We start from the raw sequence: 22,761 nt of genomic DNA on the forward strand, positions 1-22,761 counted from the left end.
TTATTGTTTGAAAAAGATGAAGGTTAATTTGTCTCACTTAATTTAAATTCGAATTATTATCTAGCACTCTCGGCAACGGCCATATCACGCTGAGAACACCGGATCTCGTCCGATCGCCGACGTTAGCAGCGTCGAGCGCAGTCAGTACTTGGGAATACTGCGTGCCGTTTGCTTTTCTCACTTTTGTTTCCTCTTTCAAATTCCACCAGATATGAAAAAAGCAAACAAATCTTCCTTTAGTTATTGTTTTATAAAGATGAAAGTTAATTAAATTCAAATTATTAACTAGCACTCTCGGCAACGGCCATATCACGCTGAATACACCGGTTCTCGTCAGATAACCGAAGTTAAGCAGCGTCGAGCGCAGTCACTACTTGGGAGGGAGACCACTTAGGAACACTGCGTGCCGTTGGCTTTTTCACTTTTTTTTCCTCTTTTAAATTTTAATAGATATGAAAAAAGCAAACATGTTTTCTTTTTGTTATTGTTTTAAAATGATGAAGGTTAATTTGTCTCACTTAATTTAAATTCGAATTATTAACTAGCACTCTCGGCAACGGCCATATCACGCTGAACACACCGGTTCTCGTCCGATAACCGAAGTTAAGCAGCTTCGAGCGCAGTCAGTACTTGGGAGGGCGACCACTTAGGAACACTGCGTGCCGTTAGCTTTTTCACTTTTTTTTTCTCTTTTAAATTCCAATAGATATGAAAAAAGCAAACATATTATCTTTTTGTTATTGTTTGAAAAAGATGAAGGTTAACTTGTCTCACTTAATTTAAATTCGAATTATTATCTAGCACTCTCGGCAACGGCCATATCACGCTGAGAACACCGGTTCTCGTCCGATCGCCGACGTTAGCAGCGTCGAGCGCAGTCAGTACTTGGGAATACTGCGTGCCGTTTGCTTTTTCACTTTTTTTCCTCTTTTAAATTCCAATAGATATGAAAAAAGCAAACATATTTTCTTTTTGTTATTGTTTGAAAAAGGTGAAGGTTAATTTGTCTCACTTAATTTAAATTCGAATTATTATCTAGCACTCTCGGCAACGGCCATATCACGCTGAGAACACCGGTTCTCGTCCGATCGCCGACGTTAGCAGCGTCGAGCGCAGTCAGTACTTGGGAATACTGCGTGCCGTTTGCTTTTTTCACTTTAGTTTCCTCTTTCAAATTCCACCAGATATGAAAAAAGCAAACAAATCTTCTTTTAGTTATTGTTTTATAAAGATGAAAGTTAATTAAATTCAAATTATTAACTTGCACTCTCGGCAACGGCCATATCACGCTGAATACACCGATTCTCGTCCGATAACCGAAGTTAACCAGCGTCGAGCGCAGTCATTACTTGGGAGGGAGACCACTTAGGAACACTGCGTGCCGTTGGCTTTTTCACTTTTTTTTCCTCTTTTAAATTTTAATAGATATGAAAAAAGCAAACATGTTTTCTTTTTGTTATTGTTTTAAAATGATGAAGGTTAATTTGTCTCACTTAATTTAAATTCGAATTATTAACTAGCACTCTCGGCAACGGCCATATCACGCTGAATACACCGGTTCTCGTCCGATAACCGAAGTTAAGCAGCGTCGAGCGCAGTCAGTACTTGGGAGGGCGACCACTTAGGAACACTGCGTGCCGTTAGCTTTTTCACTTTTTTTTTCTCTTTTAAATTCCAATAGATATGAAAAAAGCAAACATATTTTCTTTTTGTTATTGTTTGAAAAAGATGAAGGTTAACTTGTCTCACTTAATTTAAATTCGAATTATTATCTAGCACTCTCGGCAACGGCCATATCACGCTGAGAACACCGGTTCTCGTCCGATCGCCGACGTTAGCAGCGTCGAGCGCAGTCAGTACTTGGGAATACTGCGTGCCGTTTGCTTTTTCACTTTTTTTCCTCTTTTAAATTCCAATAGATATGAAAAAAGCAAACATATTTTCTTTTTGTTATTGTTTGAAAAAGGTGAAGGTTAATTTGTCTCACTTAATTTAAATTCGAATTATTATCTAGCACTCTCGGCAACGGCCATATCACGCTGAGAACACCGGTTCTCGTCCGATCGCCGACGTTAGCAGCGTCGAGCGCAGTCAGTACTTGGGAATACTGCGTGCCGTTTGCTTTTTTCACTTTAGTTTCCTCTTTCAAATTCCACCAGATATGAAAAAAGCAAACAAATCTTCTTTTAGTTATTGTTTTATAAAGATGAAAGTTAATTAAATTCAAATTATTAACTTGCACTCTCGGCAACGGCCATATCACGCTGAATACACCGATTCTCGTCCGATAACCGAAGTTAACCAGCGTCGAGCGCAGTCATTACTTGGGAGGGAGACCACTTAGGAACACTGCGTGCCGTTGGCTTTTTCACTTTTTTTTCCTCTTTTAAATTTTAATAGATATGAAAAAAGCAAACATGTTTTCTTTTTGTTATTGTTTTAAAATGATGAAGGTTAATTTGTCTCACTTAATTTAAATTCGAATTATTAACTAGCACTCTCTGCAACGGCCATATCACGCTGAATACACCGGTTCTCGTCCGATAACCGAAGTTAAGCAGCGTCGAGCGCAGTCAGTACTTGGGAGGGCGACCACTTAGGAACACTGCGTGCCGTTAGCTTTTTCACTTTTTTTTTCTCTTTTAAATTCCAATAGATATGAAAAAAGCAAACATATTTTCTTTTTGTTATTGTTTGAAAAAGATGAAGGTTAATTTGTCTCACTTAATTTAAATTCGAATTATTATCTAGCACTCTCGGCAACGGCCATATCACGCTGAGAACACCGGTTCTCGTCCGATCGCCGACGTTAGCAGCGTCGAGCGCAGTCAGTACTTGGGAATACTGCGTGCCGTTTGCTTTTTCACTTTTGTTTCCTCTTTCAAATTCAACCAGATATGAAAAAAGCAAACATATCTTCTTTTTGTTATTGTTTTATAAAGATGAAAGTTAATTAAATTCAATTATTAACTAGCACTCTCGGCAACGGCCATATCACGCTGAATACACCGATTCTCGTCCGATAACCGAAGTTAAGCAGCGTCGAGCGCAGTCATTACTTGGGAGGGAGACCACTTAGGAACACTGCGTGCCGTTGGCTTTTTCACTTTTTTTCCTCTTTTAAATTTTAATAGATATGAAAAAAGCAAACACGTTTTCTTTTTGTTATTGTTTTAAAATGATGAAGGTTAATTTGTCTCACTTAATTTAAATTCGAATTATTATCTAGCACTCTCGGCAACGGCCATATCACGCTGAATACACCGGTTCTCGTCCGATAACCGAAGTTAAGCAGCGTCGAGCGCAGTCATTACTTGGGAGGGAGACCACTTAGGAACACTGCGTGCCGTTGGCTTTTTCACTTTTTTTTCCTCTTTTAAATTTTAATAGATATGAAAAAAGCAAATATATTTTCTTTTTTGTTATTGTTTGAAAAAGATGAAGGTTAATTTGTCTCACTTAATTTAAATTCGAATTATTATCTAGCACTCTCGGCAACGGCCATATCACGCTGAATACACCGGTTCTCGTCCGATAACCGAAGTTAAGCAGCGTCGAGCGCAGTCATTACTTGGGAGGGAGACCACTTAGGAACACTGCGTGCCGTTGGCTTTTTCACTTTTTTTCCTCTTTTAAATTTTAATAGATATGTAAAAAGCAAACAGGTTTTCTTTTTGTTTTTGTTTTAAAATGATGAAGGTTAATTTGTCTCACTTATTTTAAATCCGAATAATTAAATAGCACTCTCGGCAACGGCCATATCACGCTGAGAACACCGGTTCTCGTCCGATCGCCGACGTTAGCAGCGTCGAGCGCAGTCAGTACTTGGGAATACTGCGTGCCGTTTGCTTTTTCACTTTTGTTTCCTCTTTCAAATTCCACCAGATATGAAAAAAGCAAACATATCTTCTTTTTGTTATTGTTTTATAAAGATGAAAGTTAATTAAATTCAAATTATTAACTAGCACTCTCGGCAACGGCCATATCACGCTGAAAACACCGGTTCACGTCCGATCACCGAAGTAAAGCAGCGTCGAGCGCATACAGTACTTGGGAATACTGCGTGCCGTTTGCTTTTTCACTTTTGTTTCCTCTTTTAAATTCCACCAGATATGAAAAAAGCAAACATATCTTCTTTTTGTTATTGTTTTATAAAGATGAAGGTTAATTAAATTCAAATTATTAACTAGCACTCTCGGCAACGGCCATATCACGCTGAATACACCGGTTCTCGTCCGATAACCGAAGTTAAGCAGCGTCGAGCGCAGTCAGTACTTGGGAGGGCGACCACTTAGGAACACTGCTTGCCGTTAACTTTTTCACTTTTTTTTCCTCTTTTAAATTCCAATAGATATGAAAAAAGCAAACATATTTTCTTTTTGTTATTGTTTGAAAAAGATGAAGGTTAATTTGTCTCACTTAATTTAAATTCGAATTATTATCTAGCACTCTCGGCAACGGCCATATCACGCTGAGAACACCGGATCTCGTCCGATCGCCGACGTTAGCAGCGTCGAGCGCAGTCAGTACTTGGGAATACTGCGTGCCGTTTGCTTTTTTCACTTTTGTTTCCTCTTTCAAATTCCACCAGATATGAAAAAAGCAAACAAATCTTCTTTTAGTTATTGTTTTATAAAGATGAAAGTTAATTAAATTCAAATTATTAACTAGCACTCTCGGCAACGGCCATATCACGCTGAATACACCGGTTCTCGTCAGAAAACCGAAGTTAAGCAGCGTCGAGCGCAGTCACTACTTGGGAGGGAGACCACTTAGGAACACTGCGTGCCGTTGGCTTTTTCACTTTTTTTTCCTCTTTTAAATTTTAATAGATATGAAAAAAGCAAACATGTTTTCTTTTTGTTATTGTTTTTTAAAATGATGAAGGTTAATTTGTCTCACTTAATTTAAATTCGAATTATTAACTAGCACTCTCGGCAACGGCCATATCACGCTGAACACACCGGTTCTCGTCCGATAACCGAAGTTAAGCAGCTTCGAGCGCAGTCAGTACTTGGGAGGGCGACCACTTAGGAACACTGCGTGCCGTTAGCTTTTTCACTTTTTTTCCTCTTTTAAATTCCAATAGATATGAAAAAAGCAAACATATTTTCTTTTTGTTATTGTTTGAAAAAGATGAAGGTTAATTTGTCTCACTTAATTTAAATTCGAATTATTATCTAGCACTCTCGGCAACGGCCATATCACGCTGAGAACACCGGTTCTCGTCCGATCGCCGACGTAAGCAGCGTCGAGCGCAGTCAGTACTTGGGAATACTGCGTGCCGTTTGCTTTTTTCACTTTAGTTTCCTCTTTCAAATTCCACCAGATATGAAAAAAGCAAACAAATCTTCTTTTAGTTATTGTTTTATAAAGATGAAAGTTAATTAAATTCAAATTATTAACTAGCACTCTCGGCAACGGCCATATCACGCTGAATACACCGGTTCTCGTCCGATAACCGAAGTTAAGCAGCGTCGAGCGCAGTCAGTACTTGGGAGGGCGACCACTTAGGAACACTGCGTGCCGTTAGCTTTTTCACTTTTTTTTTCTCTTTTAAATTCCAATAGATATGAAAAAAGCAAACATGTTTTCTTTTTGTTATTGTTTTAAAATGATGAAGGTTAATTTGTCTCACTTAATTTAAATTCGAATTATTAACTAGCACTCTCGGCAACGGCCATATCACGCTGAACACACCGGTTCTCGTCCGATAACCGAAGTTAAGCAGCTTCGAGCGCAGTCAGTACTTGGGAGGGCGACCACTTAGGAACACTGCGTGCCGTTAGCTTTTTCACTTTTTTTTTCTCTTTTAAATTCCAATAGATATGAAAAAAGCAAACATATTATCTTTTTGTTATTGTTTGAAAAAGATGAAGGTTAACTTGTCTCACTTAATTTAAATTCGAATTATTATCTAGCACTCTCGGCAACGGCCATATCACGCTGAGAACACCGGTTCTCGTCCGATCGCCGACGTTAGCAGCGTCGAGCGCAGTCAGTACTTGGGAATACTGCGTGCCGTTTGCTTTTTCACTTTTTTTCCTCTTTTAAATTCCAATAGATATGAAAAAAGCAAACATATTTTCTTTTTGTTATTGTTTGAAAAAGATGAAGGTTAATTTGTCTCACTTAATTTAAATTCGAATTATTATCTAGCACTCTCGGCAACGGCCATATCACGCTGAGAACACCGGTTCTCGTCCGATCGCCGACGTAAGCAGCGTCGAGCGCAGTCAGTACTTGGGAATACTGCGTGCCGTTTGCTTTTTTCACTTTAGTTTCCTCTTTCAAATTCCACCAGATATGAAAAAAGCAAACAAATCTTCTTTTAGTTATTGTTTTATAAAGATGAAAGTTAATTAAATTCAAATTATTAACTAGCACTCTCGGCAACGGCCATATCACGCTGAATACACCGGTTCTCGTCCGATAACCGAAGTTAAGCAGCGTCGAGCGCAGTCAGTACTTGGGAGGGCGACCACTTAGGAACACTGCGTGCCGTTAGCTTTTTCACTTTTGTTTTCTCTTTTAAATTCCAATAGATATGAAAAAAGCAAACATATTTTCTTTTTGTTATTGTTTGAAAAAGATGAAGGTTAATTTGTCTCACTTAATTTAAATTCGAATTATTATCTAGCACTCTCGGCAACGGCCATATCACGCTGAGAACACCGGATCTCGTCCGATCGCCGACGTTAGCAGCGTCGAGCGCAGTCAGTACTTGGGAATACTGCGTGCCGTTTGCTTTTCTCACTTTTGTTTCCTCTTTCAAATTCCACCAGATATGAAAAAAGCAAACAAATCTTCCTTTAGTTATTGTTTTATAAAGATGAAAGTTAATTAAATTCAAATTATTAACTAGCACTCTCGGCAACGGCCATATCACGCTGAATACACCGGTTCTCGTCAGATAACCGAAGTTAAGCAGCGTCGAGCGCAGTCACTACTTGGGAGGGAGACCACTTAGGAACACTGCGTGCCGTTGGCTTTTTCACTTTTTTTTCCTCTTTTAAATTTTAATAGATATGAAAAAAGCAAACATGTTTTCTTTTTGTTATTGTTTTAAAATGATGAAGGTTAATTTGTCTCACTTAATTTAAATTCGAATTATTAACTAGCACTCTCGGCAACGGCCATATCACGCTGAACACACCGGTTCTCGTCCGATAACCGAAGTTAAGCAGCTTCGAGCGCAGTCAGTACTTGGGAGGGCGACCACTTAGGAACACTGCGTGCCGTTAGCTTTTTCACTTTTTTTTTTCTCTTTTAAATTCCAATAGATATGAAAAAAGCAAACATATTTTCTTTTTGTTATTGTTTGAAAAAGATGAAGGTTAATTTGTCTCACTTAATTTAAATTCGAAATATTATCTAGCACTCTCGGCAACGGCCATATCACGCTGAGAACACCGGTTCTCGTCCGATCGCCGACGTTAGCAGCGTCGAGCGCAGTCAGTACTTGGGAATACTGCGTGCCGTTTGCTTTTTCACTTTTTTTCCTCTTTTAAATTCCAATAGATATGAAAAAAGCAAACATATTTTCTTTTTGTTATTGTTTGAAAAAGATGAAGGTTAATTTGTCTCACTTAATTTAAATTCGAATTATTATCTAGCACTCTCGGCAACGGCCATATCACGCTGAGAACACCGGTTCTCGTCCGATCGCCGACGTAAGCAGCGTCGAGCGCAGTCAGTACTTGGGAATACTGCGTGCCGTTTGCTTTTTTCACTTTAGTTTCCTCTTTCAAATTCCACCAGATATGAAAAAAGCAAACAAATCTTCTTTTAGTTATTGTTTTATAAAGATGAAAGTTAATTAAATTCAAATTATTAACTAGCACTCTCGGCAACGGCCATATCACGCTGAATACACCGGTTCTCGTCCGATAACCGAAGTTAAGCAGCGTCGAGCGCAGTCAGTACTTGGGAGGGCGACCACTTAGGAACACTGCGTGCCGTTAGCTTTTTCACTTTTTTTTTCTCTTTTAAATTCCAATAGATATGAAAAAAGCAAACATATTTTCTTTTTGTTATTGTTTGAAAAAGATGAAGGTTAATTTGTCTCACTTAATTTAAATTCGAATTATTATCTAGCACTCTCGGCAACGGCCATATCACGCTGAGAACACCGGATCTCGTCCGATCGCCGACGTTAGCAGCGTCGAGCGCAGTCAGTACTTGGGAATACTGCGTGCCGTTTGCTTTTCTCACTTTTGTTTCCTCTTTCAAATTCCACCAGATATGAAAAAAGCAAACAAATCTTCCTTTAGTTATTGTTTTATAAAGATGAAAGTTAATTAAATTCAAATTATTAACTAGCACTCTCGGCAACGGCCATATCACGCTGAATACACCGGTTCTCGTCAGATAACCGAAGTTAAGCAGCGTCGAGCGCAGTCACTACTTGGGAGGGAGACCACTTAGGAACACTGCGTGCCGTTGGCTTTTTCACTTTTTTTTCCTCTTTTAAATTTTAATAGATATGAAAAAAGCAAACATGTTTTCTTTTTGTTATTGTTTTAAAATGATGAAGGTTAATTTGTCTCACTTAATTTAAATTCGAATTATTAACTAGCACTCTCGGCAACGGCCATATCACGCTGAACACACCGGATCTCGTTAGATAACCGAAGTTAAGCAGCTTCGAGCGCAGTCAGTACTTGGGAGGGCGACCACTTAGGAACACTGCGTGCCGTTAGCTTTTTCACTTTTTTTTTCTCTTTTAAATTCCAATAGATATGAAAAAAGCAAACATATTATCTTTTTGTTATTGTTTGAAAAAGATGAAGGTTAACTTGTCTCACTTAATTTAAATTCGAATTATTATCTAGCACTCTCGGCAACGGCCATATCACGCTGAGAACACCGGTTCTCGTCCGATCGCCGACGTTAGCAGCGTCGAGCGCAGTCAGTACTTGGGAATACTGCGTGCCGTTTGCTTTTTCACTTTTTTTCCTCTTTTAAATTCCAATAGATATGAAAAAAGCAAACATATTTTCTTTTTGTTATTGTTTGAAAAAGATGAAGGTTAATTTGTCTCACTTAATTTAAATTCGAATTATTATCTAGCACTCTCGGCAACGGCCATATCACGCTGAGAACACCGGTTCTCGTCCGATCGCCGACGTAAGCAGCGTCGAGCGCAGTCAGTACTTGGGAATACTGCGTGCCGTTTGCTTTTTTCACTTTAGTTTCCTCTTTCAAATTCCACCAGATATGAAAAAAGCAAACAAATCTTCTTTTAGTTATTGTTTTATAAAGATGAAAGTTAATTAAATTCAAATTATTAACTAGCACTCTCGGCAACGGCCATATCACGCTGAATACACCGGTTCTCGTCCGATAACCGAAGTTAAGCAGCGTCGAGCGCAGTCAGTACTTGGGAGGGCGACCACTTAGGAACACTGCGTGCCGTTAGCTTTTTCACTTTTGTTTTCTCTTTTAAATTCCAATAGATATGAAAAAAGCAAACATATTTTCTTTTTGTTATTGTTTGAAAAAGATGAAGGTTAATTTGTCTCACTTAATTTAAATTCGAATTATTAACTAGCACTCTCGGCAACGGCCATATCACGCTGAAAACACCGGTTCACGTCCGATCACCGAAGTAAAGCAGCGTCGAGCGCATACAGTACTTGGGAATACTGCGTGCCGTTTGCTTTTTCACTTTTGTTTCCTCTTTTAAATTCCACCAGATATGAAAAAAGCAAACATATCTTCTTTTTGTTATTGTTTTATAAAGATGAAGGTTAATTAAATTCAAATTATTAACTAGCTCTCTCGGCAACGGCCATATCACGCTGAATACACCGGTTCTCGTCCGATAACCGAAGTTAAGCCGCGTCGAGCGCAGTCAGTACTTGGGAGGGCGACCACTTAGGAACACTGCGTGCCGTTAACTTTTTCACTTTTTTTTCCTCTTTTAAATTTTAATAGATATGAAAAAAGGAAATATATTTTCTTTTTTGTTATTGTTTGAAAAAGATGAAGGTTAATTTGTCTCACTTAATTTAAATTCGAATTATTATCTAGCACTCTCGGCAACGGCCATATCACGCTGAATACACCGGTTCTCGTCCGATAACCGAAGTTAAGCAGCGTCGAGCGCAGTCAGTACTTGGGAGGGCGACCACTTAGGAACACTGCGTGCCGTTAGCTTTTTCACTTTTTTTTTCTCTTTTAAATTCCAATAGATATGAAAAAAGCAAACATATTTTCTTTTTGTTATTGTTTGAAAAAGATGAAGGTTAATTTGTCTCACTTAATTTAAATTCGAATTATTATCTAGCACTCTCGGCAACGGCCATATCACGCTGAGAACACCGGTTCTCGTCCGATCGCCGACGTTAGCAGCGTCGAGCGCAGTCAGTACTTGGGAATACTGCGTGCCGTTTGCTTTTTCACTTTTGTTTCCTCTTTCAAATTCCACCAGATATGAAAAAAGCAAACATATCTTCTTTTTGTTATTGTTTTATAAAGATGAAAGTTAATTAAATTCAATTATTAACTAGCACTCTCGGCAACGGCCATATCACGCTGAATACACCGATTCTCGTCCGATAACCGAAGTTAAGCAGCGTCGAGCGCAGTCATTACTTGGGAGGGAGACCACTTAGGAACACTGCGTGCCGTTGGCTTTTTCACTTTTTTTCCTCTTTTAAATTTTAATAGATATGAAAAAAGCAAACACGTTTTCTTTTTGTTATTGTTTTAAAATGATGAAGGTTAATTTGTCTCACTTAATTTAAATTCGAATTATTAACTAGCACTCTCGGCAACGGCCATATCACGCTGAAAACACCGGTTCACGTCCGATCACCGAAGTAAAGCAGCGTCGAGCGCATACAGTACTTGGGAATACTGCGTGCCGTTTGCTTTTTCACTTTTGTTTCCTCTTTTAAATTCCACCAGATATGAAAAAAGCAAACATATCTTCTTTTTGTTATTGTTTTATAAAGATGAAGGTTAATTAAATTCAAATTATTAACTAGCTCTCTCGGCAACGGCCATATCACGCTGAATACACCGGTTCTCGTCCGATAACCGAAGTTAAGCCGCGTCGAGCGCAGTCAGTACTTGGGAGGGCGACCACTTAGGAACACTGCGTGCCGTTAACTTTTTCACTTTTTTTCCTCTTTTAAATTCCAATAGATATGAAAAAAGCAAACATATTTTCTTTTTTGTTATTGTTTGAAAAAGATGAAGGTTAATTTGTCTCACTTAATTTAAATTCGAATTATTATCTAGCACTCTCGGCAACGGCCATATCACGCTGAATACACCGGTTCTCGTCCGATAACCGAAGTTAAGCAGCGTCGAGCGCAGTCATTACTTGGGAGGGAGACCACTTAGGAACACTGCGTGCCGTTGGCTTTTTCACTTTTTTTTCCTCTTTTAAATTTTAATAGATATGAAAAAAGGAAATATATTTTCTTTTTTGTTATTGTTTGAAAAAGATGAAGGTTAATTTGTCTCACTTAATTTAAATTCGAATTATTATCTAGCACTCTCGGCAACGGCCATATCACGCTGAATACACCGGTTCTCGTCCGATAACCGAAGTTAAGCAGCGTCGAGCGCAGTCAGTACTTGGGAGGGCGACCACTTAGGAACACTGCGTGCCGTTAGCTTTTTCACTTTTTTTTTCTCTTTTAAATTCCAATAGATATGAAAAAAGCAAACATATTTTCTTTTTGTTATTGTTTGAAAAAGATGAAGGTTAATTTGTCTCACTTAATTTAAATTCGAATTAATATCTAGCACTCTCGGCAACGGCCATATCACTCTGAGAACACCGGTTCTCGTCCGATCGCCGACGTTAGCAGCGTCGAGCGCAGTCAGTACTTGGGAATACTGCGTGCCGTTTGCTTTTTCACTTTTGTTTCCTCTTTCAAATTCCACCAGATATGAAAAAAGCAAACATATCTTCTTTTTGTTATTGTTTTATAAAGATGAAAGTTAATTAAATTCAATTATTAACTTTCACTCTCGGCAACGGCCATATCACGCTGAATACACCGATTCTCGTCCGATAACCGAAGTTAAGCAGCGTCGAGCGCAGTCATTACTTGGGAGGGAGACCACTTAGGAACATTGCGTGCCGTTGGCTTTTTCACTTTTTTTCCTCTTTTAAATTTTAATAGATATGAAAAAAGCAAACACGTTTTCTTTTTGTTATTGTTTTAAAATGATGAAGGTTAATTTGTCTCACTTAATTTAAATTCGAATTATTAACTAGCACTCTCGGCAACGGCCATATCACGCTGAAAACACCGGTTCACGTCCGATCACCGAAGTAAAGCAGCGTCGAGCGCATACAGTACTTGGGAATACTGCGTGCCGTTTGCTTTTTCACTTTTGTTTCCTCTTTTAAATTCCACCAGATATGAAAAAAGCAAACATATCTTCTTTTTGTTATTGTTTTATAAAGATGAAGGTTAATTAAATTCAAATTATTAACTAGCTCTCTCGGCAACGGCCATATCACGCTGAATACACCGGTTCTCGTCCGATAACCGAAGTTAAGCCGCGTCGAGCGCAGTCAGTACTTGGGAGGGCGACCACTTAGGAACACTGCGTGCCGTTAACTTTTTCACTTTTTTTTCCTCTTTTAAATTTTAATAGATATGAAAAAAGGAAATATATTTTCTTTTTTGTTATTGTTTGAAAAAGATGAAGGTTAATTTGTCTCACTTAATTTAAATTCGAATTATTATCTAGCACTCTCGGCAACGGCCATATCACGCTGAATACACCGGTTCTCGTCCGATAACCGAAGTTAAGCAGCGTCGAGCGCAGTCAGTACTTGGGAGGGCGACCACTTAGGAACACTGCGTGCCGTTAGCTTTTTCACTTTTTTTTTCTCTTTTAAATTCCAATAGATATGAAAAAAGCAAACATATTTTCTTTTTGTTATTGTTTGAAAAAGATGAAGGTTAATTTGTCTCACTTAATTTAAATTCGAATTATTATCTAGCACTCTCGGCAACGGCCATATCACGCTGAGAACACCGGTTCTCGTCCGATCGCCGACGTTAGCAGCGTCGAGCGCAGTCAGTACTTGGGAATACTGCGTGCCGTTTGCTTTTTCACTTTTGTTTCCTCTTTCAAATTCCACCAGATATGAAAAAAGCAAACATATCTTCTTTTTGTTATTGTTTTATAAAGATGAAAGTTAATTAAATTCAATTATTAACTAGCACTCTCGGCAACGGCCATATCACGCTGAATACACCGATTCTCGTCCGATAACCGAAGTTAAGCAGCGTCGAGCGCAGTCATTACTTGGGAGGGAGACCACTTAGGAACACTGCGTGCCGTTGGCTTTTTCACTTTTTTTCCTCTTTTAAATTTTAATAGATATGAAAAAAGCAAACACGTTTTCTTTTTGTTATTGTTTTAAAATGATGAAGGTTAATTTGTCTCACTTAATTTAAATTCGAATTATTAACTAGCACTCTCGGCAACGGCCATATCACGCTGAAAACACCGGTTCACGTCCGATCACCGAAGTAAAGCAGCGTCGAGCGCATACAGTACTTGGGAATACTGCGTGCCGTTTGCTTTTTCACTTTTGTTTCCTCTTTTAAATTCCACCAGATATGAAAAAAGCAAACATATCTTCTTTTTGTTATTGTTTTATAAAGATGAAGGTTAATTAAATTCAAATTATTAACTAGCTCTCTCGGCAACGGCCATATCACGCTGAATACACCGGTTCTCGTCCGATAACCGAAGTTAAGCCGCGTCGAGCGCAGTCAGTACTTGGGAGGGCGACCACTTAGGAACACTGCGTGCCGTTAACTTTTTCACTTTTTTTCCTCTTTTAAATTCCAATAGATATGAAAAAAGCAAACATATTTTCTTTTTTGTTATTGTTTGAAAAAGATGAAGGTTAATTTGTCTCACTTAATTTAAATTCGAATTATTATCTAGCACTCTCGGCAACGGCCATATCACGCTGAATACACCGGTTCTCGTCCGATAACCGAAGTTAAGCAGCGTCGAGCGCAGTCATTACTTGGGAGGGAGACCACTTAGGAACACTGCGTGCCGTTGGCTTTTTCACTTTTTTTTCCTCTTTTAAATTTTAATAGATATGAAAAAAGGAAATATATTTTCTTTTTTGTTATTGTTTGAAAAAGATGAAGGTTAATTTGTCTCACTTAATTTAAATTCGAATTATTATCTAGCACTCTCGGCAACGGCCATATCACGCTGAATACACCGGTTCTCGTCCGATAACCGAAGTTAAGCAGCGTCGAGCGCAGTCAGTACTTGGGAGGGCGACCACTTAGGAACACTGCGTGCCGTTAGCTTTTTCACTTTTTTTTTCTCTTTTAAATTCCAATAGATATGAAAAAAGCAAACATATTTTCTTTTTGTTATTGTTTGAAAAAGATGAAGGTTAATTTGTCTCACTTAATTTAAATTCGAATTAATATCTAGCACTCTCGGCAACGGCCATATCACTCTGAGAACACCGGTTCTCGTCCGATCGCCGACGTTAGCAGCGTCGAGCGCAGTCAGTACTTGGGAATACTGCGTGCCGTTTGCTTTTTCACTTTTGTTTCCTCTTTCAAATTCCACCAGATATGAAAAAAGCAAACATATCTTCTTTTTGTTATTGTTTTATAAAGATGAAAGTTAATTAAATTCAATTATTAACTTTCACTCTCGGCAACGGCCATATCACGCTGAATACACCGATTCTCGTCCGATAACCGAAGTTAAGCAGCGTCGAGCGCAGTCATTACTTGGGAGGGAGACCACTTAGGAACACTGCGTGCCGTTGGCTTTTTCACTTTTTTTCCTCTTTTAAATTTTAATAGATATGAAAAAAGCAAACACGTTTTCTTTTTGTTATTGTTTTAAAATGATGAAGGTTAATTTGTCTCACTTAATTTAAATTCGAATTATTAACTAGCACTCTCGGCAACGGCCATATCACGCTGAAAACACCGGTTCACGTCCGATCACCGAAGTAAAGCAGCGTCGAGCGCATACAGTACTTGGGAATACTGCGTGCCGTTTGCTTTTTCACTTTTGTTTCCTCTTTTAAATTCCACCAGATATGAAAAAAGCAAACATATCTTCTTTTTGTTATTGTTTTATAAAGATGAAGGTTAATTAAATTCAAATTATTAACTAGCTCTCTCGGCAACGGCCATATCACGCTGAATACACCGGTTCTCGTCCGATAACCGAAGTTAAGCCGCGTCGAGCGAAGTCAGTACTTGGGAGGGCGACCACTTAGGAACACTGCGTGCCGTTAACTTTTTCACTTTTTTTTCCTCTTTTAAATTCCAATAGATATGAAAAAAGCAAACATATTTTCTTTTTTGTTATTGTTTGAAAAAGATGAAGGTTAATTTGTCTCACTTAATTTAAATTCGAATTATTATCTAGCACTCTCGGCAACGGCCATATCACGCTGAATACACCGGTTCTCGTCCGATAACCGAAGTTAAGCAGCGTCGAGCGCAGTCATTACTTGGGAGGGAGACCACTTAGGAACACTGCGTGCCGTTGGCTTTCTCACTTTTTTTTCCTCTTTTAAATTTTAATAGATATGAAAAAAGCAAATATATTTTCTTTTTTGTTATTGTTTGAAAAAGATGAAGGTTAATTTGTCTCACTTAATTTAAATTCGAATTATTATCTAGCACTCTCGGCAACGGCCATATCACGCTGAATACACCGGTTCTCGTCCGATAACCGAAGTTAAGCAGCGTCCAGCGCAGTCATTACTTGGGAGGGAGACCACTTAGGAACACTGCGTGCCGTTGGCTTTTTCACTTTTTTTTCCTCTTTTAAATTTTAATAGATATGTAAAAAGCAAACAGGTTTTCTTTTTGTTATTGTTTTAAAATGATGAAGGTTAATTTGTCTCACTTAATTTAAATCCGAATTATTAAATAGCACTCTCGGCAACGGCCATATCACGCTGAGAACACCGGTTCTCGTCCGATCGCCGACGTTAGCAGCGTCGAGCGCAGTCAGTACTTGGGAATACTGCGTGCCGTTTGCTTTTTCACTTTTGTTTCCTCTTTCAAATTCCACCAGATTTGAAAAAAGCAAACATATCTTCTTTTTGTTATTGTTTTATAAAGATGAAAGTTAATTAAATTCAAATTATTAACTAGCACTCTCGGCAACGGCCATATCACGCTGAATACACCGGTTCTCGTCCGATAACCGAAGTTAAGCAGCGTCGAGCGCGGTCATTAATTGGGAGGGAGACCACTTAGGAACACTGCGTGCCGATGGCTTTTTCACTTTTTTTTCCTCTTTTAAATTTTAATAGATATGTAAAAAGCAAACAGGTTTTCTTTTTGTTATTGTTTTAAAATGATGAAGGTTAATTTGTCTCACTTAATTTAAATTCGAATTATTAACTAGCACTCTCGGCAACGGCCATATCACGCTGAAAACACCGGTTCACGTCCGATCACCGAAGTTAAGCAGCGTCGAGCGCATACAGTACTTGGGAATACTGCGTGCCGTTGGCGTTTTCACTTTTGTTTCCTCTTTCAAATTCCACCAGATATGAAAAAAGCAAACTTATCTTCTTTTTGTTATTGTTTTACAAAGAAGAAAGTTAATTAAATTCAAATTATTAGCTAGCATTCTCGGCAACGGCCATATCACGCTGAATACACCGGTTCTCGTCCGATAACCGAAGTTAAGCAGCGTCGAGCGCAGTCATTACTTGGGAGGGAGACCACTTAGGAACACTGCGTGCCGTTGGCTTTTTCACTTTTTTTTCCTCTTTTAAATTTTAATAGATATGTAAAAAGCAAACAGGTTTTCTTTTTGTTATTGTTTTAAAATGATGAAGGTTAATTTGTCTCACTTAATTTAAATCCGAATTATTAACTAGCACTCTCGGCAACGGCCATATCACGCTGAAAACACCTGTTCACGTCCGATCACCGAAGTTAAGCAGCGTCGAGCGCATACAGTACTTGGGAATACTGCGTGCCGTTGGCTTTTCACTTTTGTTTCCTCTTTCAAATTCCACCAGATATGAAAAAAGCAAACATATCTTCTTTTTTGTTATTGTTTTATAGTGATGAAAGTTAATTAAATTCAAATTATTAACTAGCACTCTCGGCAACGGCCATATCACGCTGAATACACCGTTTCTCGTTCGATAACCGAAGTTAAGCAGCGTCGAGCGCAGTCACTACTTGGGAGGGAGACAGTAGCGCCGCCAGGATAATTTCTCGCGTAGGCACAGCATGATCTAGAGGCCCCCTCCCTTTTGTTTTGAAAATTTATCATGCATAATTTTGGAATATATTTCAGGATTTTGACGAATATCTCCAGATTTATGGATTATATTTCAGTATTTCCTTTTTTTTGTGAGATTATTAAGAGTACGGAGTTTTTGGCTAACGTGTCCTAGCGGCCCTTTTTATAAATTTAGTCAAAGAATGAAATTTTTCTATTCGAAGCTTTTCCGAATTCATGGACCATCTTATTTAGTTAGATTTATCTCGGTTAATTATAAAAGTATGGCCAGGTCTGATAACCTTTCCTCCCCCATTGTAGTACGTAATCGTATTCCAATTCTATTCAGGGAACTGAAACATCTTTCTTAAACTGTATTGGCTACGGGAATACTCAAAACAACAATATAATATTTTACTAGATCTCGAAAGCCATCTTTCATTGGCAATAAATACTCGTAACTGGAAGCTCTCACATGAGCGATTCCCGTATGAGTGGATTTCATAATAGCGGTCCTCATAACAGCAGTTCAATAAATAGCGGTTTCCCGAAATGGCAGTTTACCCGTTACAACAATTGCCGATACAGCGGTTCTCGTAAACGCAGCGTACCGTTACAGCAGTTCTCGTAATCGCAGCGTACCGTTACAGCAGTTCTCGTAATCGCAGCGTACCGTTACAGCAGTTCTCCTAAACGCAGCGTACCGTTACAGCAGTTCTTTAAAGAGCAGTAAAACAGATATGCGAAAAACGATAGTTGTTTATTATGGTGTAAGCTTAGCTGGCCCAGCTGGGTTAAATGAACTCAAATAGAACTAGTATAGATATGGATAATTTGGTTAGGTTAAAGTTCATTATTTCAACTAAACAGAATTAAATCAGGTTAGGTTGGGTTTTTACGTTTTGTTTCGTTTGGTTAGACATAGGTTAGTAATATTTTGGAAATAGTGCAACAATGGTACGCCTTTTCCAAAGTATTGTTGTTTATCTTCATTGACTTATATGCCTTTTCCAAAAAATTACTGTTTACTGTTTACAATTATCTACTTTGGAAATAAAATAAGCTTTCACGAATTATTTTTCTAACCTGGTATGAGAAATGTAAACTGATACAGCCTGAAGAATAGTTCAATATTTAAGTGTACTTCGAAAAAATTCAAAAACACGATCGGTTAGTAGGTCACATTACTGATTAAATGATCGCAGAAAAAGGTAGTTTTTGAAACCAACGAATATAACTGTATTGTTAAGAAATGCTCGAAACTCGACACAACCACCGCTATTTCTAAAACAGCAGTTTTGAACAATGCCGCTGTTTTTTGGAATTGCGGTTGGTATTTCGAGAACTGCTCTACCGGGAACTGCTCACACAAGGTACACCCAAAAAAAAAGTTACTCTCGGAAAATCTTGGGTGTTCTTGATACTACTGATAGTTAATAATCAAGTCTAATTAGACATGACTATTTAAATTACCTGTGAGATTGTGCATCACGACTGGAATGAATTTGGGTGCTTTTAATTTCAAATTGCAGCTTTGACAGGCACCCCCTCTATATTTTCCAGTGTAGTGGTCATGGTCGCATGTTTTGATTATAGTAGCCGTGAAGGATTCTTCACAAACGTAACAACGAGTCGGAGCTTCGTGTGAAGCTTCCTCGACTGATTAGAGTTGAGAAATTTTATTCCTCTCCTCTCCTCTACGCACGCCGCCTACCGTTTTCAGGTAGGGAGAGGAATTTCCGACTCGTGCCCTTTCTATTTTCTATGCAAGAGAGGTTTAACCTGGAGTTCAAAGGTCAACACTTTAGCGGGGGATCTTGTTCTTTAGAATATAAAGAAAACGGGTTTTGAAAATGCTCTCTTGTACATTACAAAAGCATAGTGTAGCGAATATGTCAAACAGGTGTGTTATGTTGTGTTAGATTTTTACAGATAGAAATATAAACTGTGAAAGTAAGAATTAAAATTTTATTTGAAGGCCTCTATTGGCACGTTTTTAAAAATTTGGAGGCCCTCCAAGTAGGCCAAAATTTTCCAACGTAGGCACGTGCCTACCCGTGCCTACTGCTGGCGGCGCGACTGGAGGGAGACCACTTAGGAACACTGCGTGCCGTTGGCTTTTTCACTTTTTTTTCCTCTTTTAAATTTTAATAGATATGAAAAAAGCAAACATGTTTTCTTTTTGTTATTGTTTTAAAATGATGAAGGTTAATTTGTCTCACTTAATTTAAATTCGAATTATTAACTAGCACTCTCGGTAACGGCCATATCACGCTGAATACACCGGTTCTCGTCCGATAACCGAAGTTAAGCAGCGTCGAGCGCAGTCAGTACTTGGGAGGGCGACCACTTAGGAACACTGCGTGCCGTTGGCTTTTTCACTTTTTTTTCCTCTTTTAAATTCCAATAGATATGAAAAAAGCAAACATATTTTCTTTTTGTTATTGTTTGAAAAATATGAAGGTTAATTTGTCTCACTTAATTTAAATTCGAATTATTATCTAGCACTCTCGGCAACGGCCATATCACGCTGAGAACACCGGTTCTCGTCCGATCGCCGACGTTAGCAGCGTCGAGCGCAGTCAGTACTTGGGAATTCTGCGTGCCGTTTGCTTTTTCACTTTTGTTTCCTCTTTCAAATTCCACCAGATATGAAAAAAGCAAACATATCTTCTTTTTGTTATTGTTTTATAAAGATGAAAGTTAATTAAATTCAAATTATTAACTAGCACTCTCGGCAACGGCCATATCACGCTGAATACACCGATTCCCGTCCGATAACCGAAGTTAAGCAGCGTCGAGCGCAGTCACTACTTGGGAGAGAGACCACTTAGGAACACTGCGTGCCGTTGGCTTTTTCACTTTTTTTTCCTCTTTTAAATTTTATTAGATATGAAAAAAGCAAACATGTTTTCTTTTTGTTATAGTTTTAAAATGATGAAGGTTAATTTGTCTCACTTAATTTAAATTCGAATTATTAACTAGCACTCTCGGCAACGGCCATATCACGCTGAAAACACCGGTTCACGTCCGATCACCGAAGTTAAGTAGCGTCGAGCGCATACAGTACTTGGGAATACTGCGTGCCGTTTGTTTTTTCACTTTTGTTTGCTCTTTCAAATTCCACCAGATATGAAAAAAGCAAACATATCTTCTTTTTGTTATTGTTTTATAAAGATGATAGTTAATTAAATTCAAATTATTAACTAGCACTCTCGGCAACGGCCATATCACGCTGAATACACCGGTTCATGTCCGATCACCGAAGTTAAGCAATACGTGAACAAACAAACCCCTCCATAGAAAATGCCTTAGACTATACTTTGCAGGCTCGTAACTCTGTTTTTACTGGAGATACGGCGATGTCCTTTGAGTATGTTATAGTCCAATTTGTCCCCCATCTAATCATACTAAAAACAATGAGCTACGACAAACAGGGGCCGAGTAATTAAGCTAAACGTAAACAAACAACCCGTCCATAGGAAATGCATAAGACTATACTTTGTAGGCCCATAACTCTGTGTCTACTAGAGATACGGGGATGTCCTTAGGATATGTTATAGTGCAAATTGTCCCTCATCTAACCATACTAAAAACATTGAGCTACGACAAACAGGGGCCGAGATATTAAGCAAAATGTTCGTCAACTTTGGTATCGTCTCACTTATTTTTATTATGTTACTTATGATTTTTGCACTAAACTTTGGAGGCTCATAACTCTTGTTCTACAAGAGATACTGGGATCTCCTTTGGATATGTTATAGTACTCTTCGCTCCCCATTCAAGGATACTTTAAACTTGAGGCTACCTCAATATCGTCGTCAACTTATTTTTTGTCTCACTTATTGTTAGAAGGTTACTTTTGATTTTTGAAAAAAAAACTTTGCGGGCTCGTAACTCTGTTTCTACTGGAGATACGGGGATGTCCTTTGAGTATGTTATAGACCAATTTGTCCCCCATCTAGCCATACTAAGAATTAGGGCTACGACAAACAGTAGTCGAGTAATTAAGCTAATCGTAAACAAACAAACCCCTCCATAGGAAATGCATTAGACTATACTTTGCAGGCCCATTACTCTGTGTCTACTTGAGATACGGGGATGTCCTTAGGATATGTTATAGTCCAATTTGTTTCCCATCTAACCATACTAAAAACTTTGGGCTACGACAAACAGGGGCCGAGTAATTAAGCTAAACGTAAACAAACAACCCCTCCATAGGAAATGCATTAGACTATACTTTGCAGGCTCTTAACTCTGTTTCTACTGGAGATACAAGGATGTCCTTTGAGTATGTTTTATTCCAATTTGTCCCCCATCTAACCATACTAAAAACATTGAGCTACGACAAACAGGGGCCGAGATATTAAGCAAAATGTTCGTCAACTTTGGTATCGTCTCACTTATTTTTATTATGTTACTTATGATTTTTGCACTAAACTTTGGAGGCTCATAACTCTTGTTCTACAAGAGATACTGGGATCTCCTTTGGATATGTTATAGTACTCTTTGCTCCCCTTACAAGGATACTTTAAACTTGAGGCTACCGCAATATCGTCGTCAACTTACATTTTGTCTCACTTATTGTTAGAAGGTTACTTTTGATTTTTGAAAATAAACTTTGCAGGCTCGTAACTCTGTTTCTACTGGAGATACGGGGATGTCCTTTGAGTATGTTATAGACCAATTTGTCCCCCATCTAGCCATACTAAGAATTAGGGCTACGACAAACAGTAGTCGAGTAATTAAGCTAATCGTAAACAAACAAACCCCTCCATAGGAAATACATTAGACTAAATTCTGGAGGCTTGTAACTCTGGTTCTACCAGAGATACGGTGATGTAAATAATGTGACCTTGACACAAATGTTCGGATAATTATAAAGGTCTTTGCATGTTCCAAGCAAAAAAAAAAAACTTCGCGGTTTCAAACCTGTGGCCTTCCGGGAGTGAGGCGGATGCGATAACCGCTACACTAAAGATATGTTATTATTTTTAATCGAAGGAACAGGGTCAAGTAATTAAGCAATACGTGAACAAACAAACCCCTCCATAGAAAATGCATTAGACTATACTTTGCAGGCTCGTAAATCTGTTTCTACTGGAGATACGGGGATGTCCTTTGAGTATGTTATAGACCAATTTGTCCAACATCTAGCCATACTAAGAATAAGGGCTACGACAAACAGTAGTCGAGTAATTAAGCTAATCGTAAACAAACAAACCCCTCCATAGGAAATACATTAGACTAAATTCTGGAGGCTTGTAACTCTGGTTCTACCAGAGATACGGTGATGTAAATAATGTGACCTTGACACAAATGTTCGGATAATTATAAAGGTCTTTGCATGTTCCAAGCAAAAAAAAAACTTCGCGGTTTCGAACCTGTGGCCTTCCGGGAGTGAGGCGGATGCGATAACCGCTACACTAAAGATATGTTATTATTTTTAATCGAAAGAACAGGGTCAAGTAATTAAGCAATACGTGAACAAACAAACCCCTCCATAGAAAATGCATTAGACTA

The 22,761-nt window shown here is 38.4% G+C and overlaps 44 pseudogenes; all 44 read left to right on the forward strand.

The window, feature by feature from the left end:
• The first annotated feature begins 296 nt into the window (after positions 1-296).
• On the forward strand, positions 297-415 carry LOC149596534 (5S ribosomal RNA; annotated as a pseudogene).
• Positions 416-552: 137 nt separating this feature from the next.
• Positions 553-671, forward strand: LOC149596535 (5S ribosomal RNA; annotated as a pseudogene).
• A 600-nt stretch (positions 672-1,271) lies between these two features.
• LOC149596536 (5S ribosomal RNA) lies at positions 1,272-1,390 on the forward strand (annotated as a pseudogene).
• A 137-nt stretch (positions 1,391-1,527) lies between these two features.
• Positions 1,528-1,646, forward strand: LOC149596537 (5S ribosomal RNA; annotated as a pseudogene).
• Positions 1,647-2,246: 600 nt separating this feature from the next.
• LOC149596538 (5S ribosomal RNA) lies at positions 2,247-2,365 on the forward strand (annotated as a pseudogene).
• Positions 2,366-2,503: 138 nt separating this feature from the next.
• On the forward strand, positions 2,504-2,621 carry LOC149596539 (5S ribosomal RNA; annotated as a pseudogene).
• Positions 2,622-2,981: 360 nt separating this feature from the next.
• On the forward strand, positions 2,982-3,100 carry LOC149596540 (5S ribosomal RNA; annotated as a pseudogene).
• A 136-nt stretch (positions 3,101-3,236) lies between these two features.
• On the forward strand, positions 3,237-3,355 carry LOC149596541 (5S ribosomal RNA; annotated as a pseudogene).
• Positions 3,356-3,493: 138 nt separating this feature from the next.
• LOC149596542 (5S ribosomal RNA) lies at positions 3,494-3,612 on the forward strand (annotated as a pseudogene).
• Positions 3,613-4,197: 585 nt separating this feature from the next.
• On the forward strand, positions 4,198-4,316 carry LOC149596543 (5S ribosomal RNA; annotated as a pseudogene).
• A 362-nt stretch (positions 4,317-4,678) lies between these two features.
• LOC149596544 (5S ribosomal RNA) lies at positions 4,679-4,797 on the forward strand (annotated as a pseudogene).
• Positions 4,798-4,936: 139 nt separating this feature from the next.
• LOC149596545 (5S ribosomal RNA) lies at positions 4,937-5,055 on the forward strand (annotated as a pseudogene).
• Positions 5,056-5,416: 361 nt separating this feature from the next.
• On the forward strand, positions 5,417-5,535 carry LOC149596546 (5S ribosomal RNA; annotated as a pseudogene).
• A 137-nt stretch (positions 5,536-5,672) lies between these two features.
• LOC149596547 (5S ribosomal RNA) lies at positions 5,673-5,791 on the forward strand (annotated as a pseudogene).
• A 600-nt stretch (positions 5,792-6,391) lies between these two features.
• Positions 6,392-6,510, forward strand: LOC149596548 (5S ribosomal RNA; annotated as a pseudogene).
• A 362-nt stretch (positions 6,511-6,872) lies between these two features.
• On the forward strand, positions 6,873-6,991 carry LOC149596549 (5S ribosomal RNA; annotated as a pseudogene).
• Positions 6,992-7,128: 137 nt separating this feature from the next.
• LOC149596550 (5S ribosomal RNA) lies at positions 7,129-7,247 on the forward strand (annotated as a pseudogene).
• A 601-nt stretch (positions 7,248-7,848) lies between these two features.
• On the forward strand, positions 7,849-7,967 carry LOC149596551 (5S ribosomal RNA; annotated as a pseudogene).
• Positions 7,968-8,329: 362 nt separating this feature from the next.
• LOC149596552 (5S ribosomal RNA) lies at positions 8,330-8,448 on the forward strand (annotated as a pseudogene).
• Positions 8,449-8,585: 137 nt separating this feature from the next.
• LOC149596553 (5S ribosomal RNA) lies at positions 8,586-8,704 on the forward strand (annotated as a pseudogene).
• A 600-nt stretch (positions 8,705-9,304) lies between these two features.
• On the forward strand, positions 9,305-9,423 carry LOC149596554 (5S ribosomal RNA; annotated as a pseudogene).
• Positions 9,424-9,785: 362 nt separating this feature from the next.
• On the forward strand, positions 9,786-9,904 carry LOC149596555 (5S ribosomal RNA; annotated as a pseudogene).
• A 138-nt stretch (positions 9,905-10,042) lies between these two features.
• LOC149596556 (5S ribosomal RNA) lies at positions 10,043-10,161 on the forward strand (annotated as a pseudogene).
• Positions 10,162-10,521: 360 nt separating this feature from the next.
• On the forward strand, positions 10,522-10,640 carry LOC149596557 (5S ribosomal RNA; annotated as a pseudogene).
• Positions 10,641-11,001: 361 nt separating this feature from the next.
• Positions 11,002-11,120, forward strand: LOC149596558 (5S ribosomal RNA; annotated as a pseudogene).
• A 137-nt stretch (positions 11,121-11,257) lies between these two features.
• Positions 11,258-11,376, forward strand: LOC149596559 (5S ribosomal RNA; annotated as a pseudogene).
• A 138-nt stretch (positions 11,377-11,514) lies between these two features.
• LOC149596560 (5S ribosomal RNA) lies at positions 11,515-11,633 on the forward strand (annotated as a pseudogene).
• A 360-nt stretch (positions 11,634-11,993) lies between these two features.
• On the forward strand, positions 11,994-12,112 carry LOC149596561 (5S ribosomal RNA; annotated as a pseudogene).
• A 361-nt stretch (positions 12,113-12,473) lies between these two features.
• On the forward strand, positions 12,474-12,592 carry LOC149596562 (5S ribosomal RNA; annotated as a pseudogene).
• Positions 12,593-12,730: 138 nt separating this feature from the next.
• LOC149596563 (5S ribosomal RNA) lies at positions 12,731-12,849 on the forward strand (annotated as a pseudogene).
• Positions 12,850-13,209: 360 nt separating this feature from the next.
• On the forward strand, positions 13,210-13,328 carry LOC149596564 (5S ribosomal RNA; annotated as a pseudogene).
• Positions 13,329-13,689: 361 nt separating this feature from the next.
• Positions 13,690-13,808, forward strand: LOC149596565 (5S ribosomal RNA; annotated as a pseudogene).
• Positions 13,809-13,945: 137 nt separating this feature from the next.
• LOC149596566 (5S ribosomal RNA) lies at positions 13,946-14,064 on the forward strand (annotated as a pseudogene).
• A 138-nt stretch (positions 14,065-14,202) lies between these two features.
• On the forward strand, positions 14,203-14,321 carry LOC149596567 (5S ribosomal RNA; annotated as a pseudogene).
• Positions 14,322-14,681: 360 nt separating this feature from the next.
• LOC149596568 (5S ribosomal RNA) lies at positions 14,682-14,800 on the forward strand (annotated as a pseudogene).
• Positions 14,801-15,161: 361 nt separating this feature from the next.
• On the forward strand, positions 15,162-15,280 carry LOC149596569 (5S ribosomal RNA; annotated as a pseudogene).
• Positions 15,281-15,418: 138 nt separating this feature from the next.
• LOC149596570 (5S ribosomal RNA) lies at positions 15,419-15,537 on the forward strand (annotated as a pseudogene).
• A 138-nt stretch (positions 15,538-15,675) lies between these two features.
• On the forward strand, positions 15,676-15,794 carry LOC149596571 (5S ribosomal RNA; annotated as a pseudogene).
• A 361-nt stretch (positions 15,795-16,155) lies between these two features.
• Positions 16,156-16,274, forward strand: LOC149596572 (5S ribosomal RNA; annotated as a pseudogene).
• Positions 16,275-16,411: 137 nt separating this feature from the next.
• Positions 16,412-16,514, forward strand: LOC149596573 (5S ribosomal RNA; annotated as a pseudogene).
• A 122-nt stretch (positions 16,515-16,636) lies between these two features.
• Positions 16,637-16,755, forward strand: LOC149596574 (5S ribosomal RNA; annotated as a pseudogene).
• A 137-nt stretch (positions 16,756-16,892) lies between these two features.
• Positions 16,893-16,995, forward strand: LOC149596575 (5S ribosomal RNA; annotated as a pseudogene).
• Positions 16,996-19,494: 2,499 nt separating this feature from the next.
• Positions 19,495-19,613, forward strand: LOC149596576 (5S ribosomal RNA; annotated as a pseudogene).
• A 361-nt stretch (positions 19,614-19,974) lies between these two features.
• Positions 19,975-20,093, forward strand: LOC149596577 (5S ribosomal RNA; annotated as a pseudogene).
• Positions 20,094-22,761: the final 2,668 nt, after the last annotated feature.

The sequence above is a fragment of the Phalangium opilio genome, unplaced genomic scaffold (genome assembly GCF_054372755.1).
Source record: "Phalangium opilio isolate 3A_F unplaced genomic scaffold, DU_Popi_V2 ptg000390l_1, whole genome shotgun sequence".
Classification (NCBI taxonomy): Eukaryota; Metazoa; Arthropoda; class Arachnida; order Opiliones; family Phalangiidae; genus Phalangium; species Phalangium opilio.